The following is an 8,740-nucleotide window of genomic DNA, read 5'->3' on the forward strand; positions in this document are numbered from 1 at the left end:
AATTCGGCGTTGAAACCGGACATGACACATTCTCCAGTTGGAGAAAACTGGAAGTGACTTCGGCCGTGTTTACCGTCTCGGAAACAAAATGGTGGCATCGTATAGCATGCAAAGTTGTGAAAAAAATGTGATATCGATGAAGAGAATTGATCGAGGTAAGCTCTTTATATCACTTCGGGAACACCTGTGGGTCCGTTGGATCACAGCTGAGAGCAGTCACTGCTGTTTTTTGTGGTCTTCTTTCACACACACATCTTACCAAGTGTGTATGAACATCCTCACAAACCAACAAAGAACATGATCTATATCAAATTTAAGACAGAAAACTCCACACTGGTATCTGATCGTCAATCACCGGATAACTTTATTTTAACTATATACAAACTGGTGAATGAAATGAGCAACAAACTTAATGGTTGCAAGTTTTCTTTACTCACTGAGCACAAATTATACTTTGGGGGGAGCCATTATACTTTGGGGGCCCCCAAAGTATTAACATGCTGTGGGAATCACTGCATAATCATATCATAACCGTACATCTCCTATTGATATTCATCTCATGTAGGGGGCCGTTGAATCTAATCTAATCTAATCTAATCTAATCTAATCTAACCTAATCTAATCCATGGTCTCCTGGGCTGCTGGTATAACTCCAGCCCGATATTCTAACTACAACTCTGCGAACTGAGCTTCCATAGTCCTAGATTGTACAATGTTGACCTGCTGCAATTCAAAACCATTCTGCATTAACCACTGAGAGGAGTGGATCCAAAATCTGGAATGTACTGAAGACTTAGTCTCCTAAATCTCTGTCTATATGCACAGGGCTGAGAGCAGGGCTGGCTGGCTGGCTGGCAGTAGTGCAGCTGAGAGTAGAGGAGGACAGGGAGGGTGTGGATCGTCTGTTTCTGATCACACACACACACACACACACACACACACACACAGATGTACAAATTCACACACACACACACACACACGCACACGCACGCGCGCACACACACACAGATGTACAAATTCACACACACACACACATACATACACACACGCGCACACGCGCACACACACACACACACACACACACACACACACACGCACACACAGATGTACAAATTCACACACACACATACATACGCACACTCACGCACACACACACACACACACACACGCACACACACACACACACACACACGCACACACACACACACACACGCGCACACACACACACCCCCCCCCCCCCCACACACACACACACACACACGCACACTCACGCACACACACACACACACACACACACACACACACCACACACACACACGCACACACACACACACGCGCACACACACACACACACCCCCCACACACACACATAATTGCACCACTCTCTCTGAGCCTCGTATGCAGGCAGGCAGCAGCATCTGAAGGTGTAAGGCAGCATCTCCCTCCTCCCTGGTTCCCACTCTCTCTGACCCTGTGTGCTGCCCTGCATGACGCCCAGCCAAGCAGCAGCGTGATGCCCTCTCTCTCTCTCTCCATGATGTGCGTAAGCGGATGCTGGCCAACTCCAGCTCCTCCACAGGCGTGACAACACAACTCCAGTGGGTTAAAAAGAAAACTCTTAAAGGGGAACCTCCGAGCCCCTGCGTGACGACGATGGGCTTTCGCTAACAGGCTCCCTGCTAACTCTGCTAACAGGCTCCCTGCTAACTCTGCTAACTCTGCTAACAGGCTCTCTGCTAACTCTGCTAACAGGCTCTCTGCTAACTCTGCTAACAGGCTCTCTGCTAACTCTGCTAACTCTGCTAACTCTGCTAACAGGCTCTCTGCTAACTCTGCTAACAGGCTCCCTGCTAACTCTGCTAACAGGCTCTCTGCTAACTCTGCTAACTCTGCTAACAGGCTCTCTGCTAACTCTGCTAACAGGCTCTCTGCTAACTCTGCTAACAGGCTCTCTGCTAACTCTGCTAACAGGCTCTCTGCTAACTCTGCTAACTCTGCTAACAGGCTCTCTGCTAACTCTGCTAACAGGCTCTCTGCTAACAGGCTCTCTGCTAACTCTGCTAACAGGCTCTCTGCTAACTCTGCTAACAGACTCCCTGCTAACTCTGCTAACAGACTCTCTGCTAACTCTGCTAACAGACTCCCTGCTAACTCTGCTAACAGACTCCCTGCTAACTCTGCTAACAGACTCTCTGCTAACTCTGCTAACAGGCTCTCTGCTAACTCTGCTAACAGGCTCTCTGCTAACTCTGCTAACTCTGCTAACAGGCTCTCTGCTAACTCTGCTAACAGGCTCCCTGCTAACTCTGCTAACAGGCTCTCTGCTAACTCTGCTAACAGGCTCTCTGCTAACTCTGCTAACACACTCCCTGCTAACTCTGCTAACAGACTCTCTGCTAACTCTGCTAACAGGCTCTCTGCTAACAGACTCTCTGCTAACTCTGCTAACAGACTCTCTGCTAACTCTGCTAACTCTGCTAACAGGCTCTCTGCTAACAGACTCTCTGCTAACTCTGCTAACAGACTCTCTGCTAACAGACTCTCTGCTAACTCTGCTAACAGGCTCTCTGCTAACAGGCTCCCTGCTAACTCTGCTAACAGACTCTCTGCAGACTCTCTGCTAACTCTGCTAACAGACTCTCTGCTAACAGACTCTCTGCTAACTCTGCTAACTCTGCTAACAGACTCACTGCTAACTCTGCTAACAGGCTCTCTGCTAACTCTGCTAACAGACTCTCTGCTAACTCTGCTAACAGGCTCTCTGCTAACTCTGCTAACAGGCTCTCTGCTAACTCTGCTAACAGGCTCCCTGCTAACTCTGCTAACAGACTCTCTGCTAACTCTGCTAACAGGCTCTCTGCTAACTCTGCTAACAGACTCTCTGCTAACTCTGCTAACAGACTCTCTGCTAACTCTGCTAACAGACTCTCTGCTAACTCTGCTAACAGACTCCCTGCTAACTCTGCTAACAGACTCTCTGCTAACTCTGCTAACAGGCTCCCTGCTAACTCTGCTAACAGGCTCTCTGCTAACAGGCTCTCTGCTAACAGGCTCCCTGCTAACTCTGCTAACAGACTCCCTGCTAACTCTGCTAACAGACTCTCTGCTAACTCTGCTAACAGACTCCCTGCTAACTCTGCTAACAGACTCCCTGCTAACTCTGCTAACAGACTCCCTGCTAACTCTGCTAACAGACTCCCTGCTAACTCTGCTAACAGACTCTCTGCTAACAGGCTCCCTGCTAACTCTGCTAACAGGCTCCCTGCTAACTCTGCTAACAGGCTCTCTGCTAACAGGCTCTCTGCTAACAGACTCTCTGCTCACGAGTCAACGCCGGGGCGGTGTTAGGTTAAAGTCACTCATTATGTCAACTTCTAGAGTGACAAGGGGGGGTGGGGGCTGTGGCGCGTCTAATGATCGCAAGGTCGGCGGTTCGAACCCCGGCTGGCCACGTGTCGAGGTGTCCTTGGGCAAGACACTTTTGCTCCCGATGAGCGGGCCGGCGCCTTGCATGGTAGCTTGCCGCCGTTGGTTTGTGGAGGGAATTTTACGAATGCAGCCCAATACAGCTAACCTGAGGAGATGTCTGGTGGTAGAAATACTTTCAAGATACAAGATACAGTCATGGCCTATTATATTATACAAGATAGGCCTATTATAAACCTTTCTAGTTCGGACATGGGTGTATGCAGTACCATCCAAACCGCTAATAAATAAAGGTATCAGAATTCATCCAAAGTAGCTGTCAGCCTGCCAACTGCCTCTGTGGGGCTCTGAATCAGCCTGGACCAGACACAATTGCCACCCCGTGACCCTCCATTAATCAAAGCTTGTTTACAAATCAATAAAAACCCTTTAATGGGGCCCGGAGATGACAAAGGCCACTGGAGCAGGGCAGCCAATCGGATTAATCTCATGTTTCCTCTGACCAGCCAATTAGAAATCATCATCATCTGCGAGGAAGGGGAAAAGCACACAGACACAATTATAGAATTACACGAGTGAGGACACAGACTTCCCCATGAGAGTGCACTTAATGTAATTACCTGTAACGCCAACGTAACCCCCGGTCAGAGGACTTAATGTGAGAACGCACATTGGGAGCGTTTTTTTTTATTCGGGGATTTGAAATGAAGTGTACTTTGATAGGCTTGATAGCTTCCGGGTAATTACATAACGCCACCACCAGAACAAAATAGATCTCTCCGCAGAGAGAGAGAGCTGCTAACAGTTTCATTTCTTTAACATATTTAAAGCAGCCATATCTTCATGTTGTGTGTAGCCAGTAGACTCTATCAGGGGATGGTGACTAAGCATGGATAGGCGGTGATTACGTGGGAGGAGGACGACGCGGTAGCAACTCAAGGAACACCAAAAGTACCAAAAGTGCATTTGAACATTAAAGTAGCCTCGTTAAGATGGATGGGCCCAATTACGGGACGCAATCTCTCTTTTAATGTGATACGTTGAGATCGGAAGAGTTGAGTCATAACACAGCTAACTGCATAGGCAAATGGCGTATCGCTGGAGAGGTGAGACTCTTGTGTTGCTAATGCTGCTAAAAGCATTGCTTTTAATGCTATACGTAAAGCACTTTGAATTGCCCCTGTTGAATGTGCTATCCAAATAAACTTGCCTAAGAGCTAAAAGGCTTTATCGGTTGGTGTGAACATGTCATTCCAATCTGAAGGCAACCTCAATACCAAGGGTAACCCCAAAAAGGCAGACTTAAGAAAATGTTAGGCAGGATTCCCAGATCAGTGTACAAGGGGTTTCAGAGAGAACATGACTGTATACTGTATACAATAACAATGACACCAGAACAATGCCGTATACTGTCATACCATGCACTCTCTACATAACCTTTTGCACTATGCCACTATTTGCTGCCAACTATCTGGTCATGAGATGCCAAACTATGTTTCATTGTCTTACTACTTGTGCTCTGTCAATAACAATAAAGTCGAATCCAATCCAATCCAACAGAACCCCATCTCCAAGCTAGACAGGTACTGTACAATAGACTTCATCTCCATACTCAATACATCAACTGTTGTACTTTGTGGCCCAAAAACACTAAAACGTCGGGCCAAAGATTGACAGCCGAGGTCCGTCCTTACTGAGAGGAGCAGACATACCACGCCGCAATTACCTTTATATGTTAATGTGATAGAGAAACACACGGGTGTCAGACTGTAATCAAAATGAATGCCGGTAGAGAAAACATTGTCTTTGGAGTGTTTACCCCGACAGAGCGGCGGCTATTAATTGCAGCCCTAGTAACCAGTCATCCATAATGCATCTCTTCCCCTCTCTTCTCCTGCGTTTTACTAGTCTCCTCACAGGCTAGAAAGTGAGAGAAGGAGAAGTCAGACAGACGACACAGTCCGCTCGCTCGCTCGCTAGCTAGCTAGACTCGCTCATTAAAACAGAGAATATCCCGCCGCTCGAGACGAGTCTCTGAACAGCCCGAGAAAAGAAGAAGAGAGACGGCGGGAGAGAGAGAGGAAAAGGATAAGAAGAAGAAGGGAAAAAGAGATAGAGAGAGTAACTCAGTCAGGAGGAGATCACAGTCAGAGCTCGTCTTGTAGCCGGTGTGAAACACCTCTCTCTCTCCTGGCGTTCGACAGGGATAAATCACACACTGTCATCTCAGAGTTAGGGACAGTTGGCTGTTGGGGTGGGAAAAATAGGTTTTCATAAATCATACTGATGTCAATAGGAGGAAGTGTGTGTGTGTGTGTGTGTGTGTGTGTGTGTGTGTGTGTGTGTGTCGGTGCACCCGGCAGGGGGTGAAGAGGAGCTGATACGCTGCAGCGTGGAAAGCACTTACGGTCTGCCTAGCGATAACAACGTTTCTCTCCCGCCCGCCAGCAGATTACATATTCAGAGATGAATACAGCTCCAGTCATAGTTTCATACTTCCAAGCTGAGGGAAGATAGCGTATTTTGACCATTGAATGGCCTATTGTGCACATATTAACCAGAGATCATGAAGGATCACTGTGCTGTGAAATTGCCAATATCTAGCTGAGAGGCCGATCGCCACCCTCTTCTGATTCAACATGAAGGCTATATGTTGCATATGCTACCCTTTGGCCATTGGCTGTAGAAGTCAGGGTTAAAACCACATGTTAAACATTAAATAAGGAGGCTTTTCATGACTTTTCATATTCCACTCAGTAGCTCTGTGTAACCGGGGTGGTCCAGTGAACTTCACGCATGTGATGATGAGTAGGCTAACCTTCTCCCGAGATCCGAAGACTTGCGTCTCGTAAAAGCTTACGGTTCCCCTAGGATTCAGCTCAGCGGGCTAACCCGGTCCCGCGACGCCCCAGTTCCGAACCCCAGTCGGTCACTGTTACAAGATAAGACTCCCTCACTAGGGATGGGGACATGGGGTCTATTGTGCGCTAGGCTAGCTAGCTAGCTCTATTCTGAACAAACTCTGTTCAACCCATAGAATCTGAATTCTATGGTCCTGTTCCGACCTATTCAGTCTGTTTCTTCATCACCGCCCCACCAGCCCTGCCGCCCACACAGCTCTACAGCCTGGTGAATTATCCTCAGCTTACGCTGTGTCATCACCCTGTGGGGAAACACAAGTCCTCCTACTCACCGCTACCCAGGGCAATAGGCTTGCTGTTTCATTACCCAAGCTGCTCTCTGTTTAAAACGACTCAGTCACTTCCGTCGGATTTTCTCTCTGTGTTTCTCTCCTTCTCTCTCTGTTTTTCTCTCTCTCTGTCTCTCTCTCTCTGTCTCTCTATCGTTGTTTTTCTCTTTCTCTACTCTGTTCTCTCTCGCTCTCTTTCTCTCTCTCTCACACAGACACACACACAGAGGCACACACACACACACACACACACACACACAGACACACACACACACACACACACACACACACACACACACACAGTGTTATTCAAAGGAACCTCCTGAAATAACATGTCAGCCTTTATCAGGGGCAAAGAGGGACAAATGAGAAGCAGCATAATGTATTACCTTTATTTCCCCTGTTGGCTGTAGAGGGCTGCTGTTTAAACCACCTGGGAATGACATCCTACCATGAGGTAACACTGGGAATGACGTCATACCATGAGGTAACACTGGGAATGAGCATCATACCATGAGGTAACACTGGGAATGACGTCATACCATGAGGTAACACTGGGAATGAGCATCCTACCATGAGGTAACACTGGGAATGAGCGTCACACCATGAGGTAACACTGGGAATGAGCGTCACACCATGAGGTAACACTGGGACTGACATCACACCATGAGGTAACACTGGGACTGACATCACACCATGAGGTAACACTGGGACTGACATCACACCATGAGGTAACACTGGGACTGACATCACACCTTGAGGTAACACTGGGAACCACGGCGCCTAGTCAGGTGTGGAGGATACCGCTCGGCCAGGCAGGGCGAGGGAGGGGAGGTCAATAATCTACATACACAATACTGAGAAAGCAGTACTGGATTTGGGACTGTGGATTTGGAAAATGGTGTGTGTGTGTGTGGGGGGTGCTGTAGGCGTAAACACACAGGCTGTGGTTGTGTGTGTGTGTGTGTGTGTGTGTGTGTGGGGGGGGGGGGGGGGGTACTGTAGGCGTAAACACACAGGGTGTGGTTGAAGTTGTTGTTGTTGTTGTTTCTCCAGGAGGAGACATCACAGTGACAGCGCTTGGCTGAGCTCCTCATGCTCATTCATTTGGAATGTTGCATCAGTGCCTCTCCTTCGCCTTTGTTTCCCTGCTGCTATGAATGATGATACAGAGGGGGGGGGGAGAGAGGGGGAGAGTGAGAGAGAGGGGGAGAGAAAGGAGGAGATAGAGAGGGGGGGAGTGAGAGAAAGAGAGAGACATAGAGATAGAGAGAGAACGAAAAAAGAGAGGGAGAGAGAGAGAGAGAGAGAGAGAGAGAATAAAAGGGGGCTAAACTGTTAGCATGCTGCCTCTCCTTACTCAACGTCTCTTTATGAATCTTTATGAATCTCTACATTGATCTTGACTGTCTAAAACGGTACCAAGATGCACTTAGCATATGAACATTGTAAGGCGTGTATAGAGTTAGGCCTTGTTGATGTGGTTGTCAGTCAAGCTCGTACCTAGTAGCCTAACGAACAGAGAGAGGGAGGGAGCCAATCCATACTGAGATGAGATGAGGGCTAATTCACTTGACTGCTGCTGCCACTTCTCTTTTTCACTCCCTCTCTTCATCCTGCCTTCACTCCCTCTCTCCCTCTCTTCCTTCTCATCCTGCCATCTCAAATCAAACATCGCTGCTCCACCTACTGGCCATTCTGGGCGCTGCGCCACCATCTGTGCCAACCAGCACCACCGCTGTGTGTGTGAGTGTGTGTGTCTGTGTGTGTGTGTGTGTGTGTGTGTGAGAGTGCGTGTGCATGTGCGTGTGTCTATGTGTGTGTGCGTGTGTGCGCGTGTGTGCGTGTGTGCATGTGTGCGCGTGTGTACGCGTTTGTGTGTGTGTGTGCGCGTGTGTGACTGAGTGAGTGTGTGTGTGCGTGTGTGTGCGTGTGTGCGTGTGTGCGTGTGCGTGTACGTGCGTGTAGGTGCGTGTGTGTGTGTGTGTGTGTGTGTGTGAGCGTGTGCGTCCGTGCGTGTGTGTGTGTGTAAGCTCCGCTGCTCTGAAATTCATCAATTCAAATATCATATCAATCATTTGACAAATCCGACCGCTCACTCTCATCTCCTAAATCACCGCCTCG

The sequence above is a fragment of the Nansenia antarctica genome (assembly GCF_963989245.1).
Source record: "Nansenia antarctica genome assembly, chromosome: 11".
Taxonomy (NCBI): Eukaryota; Metazoa; Chordata; class Actinopteri; order Argentiniformes; family Microstomatidae; genus Nansenia; species Nansenia antarctica.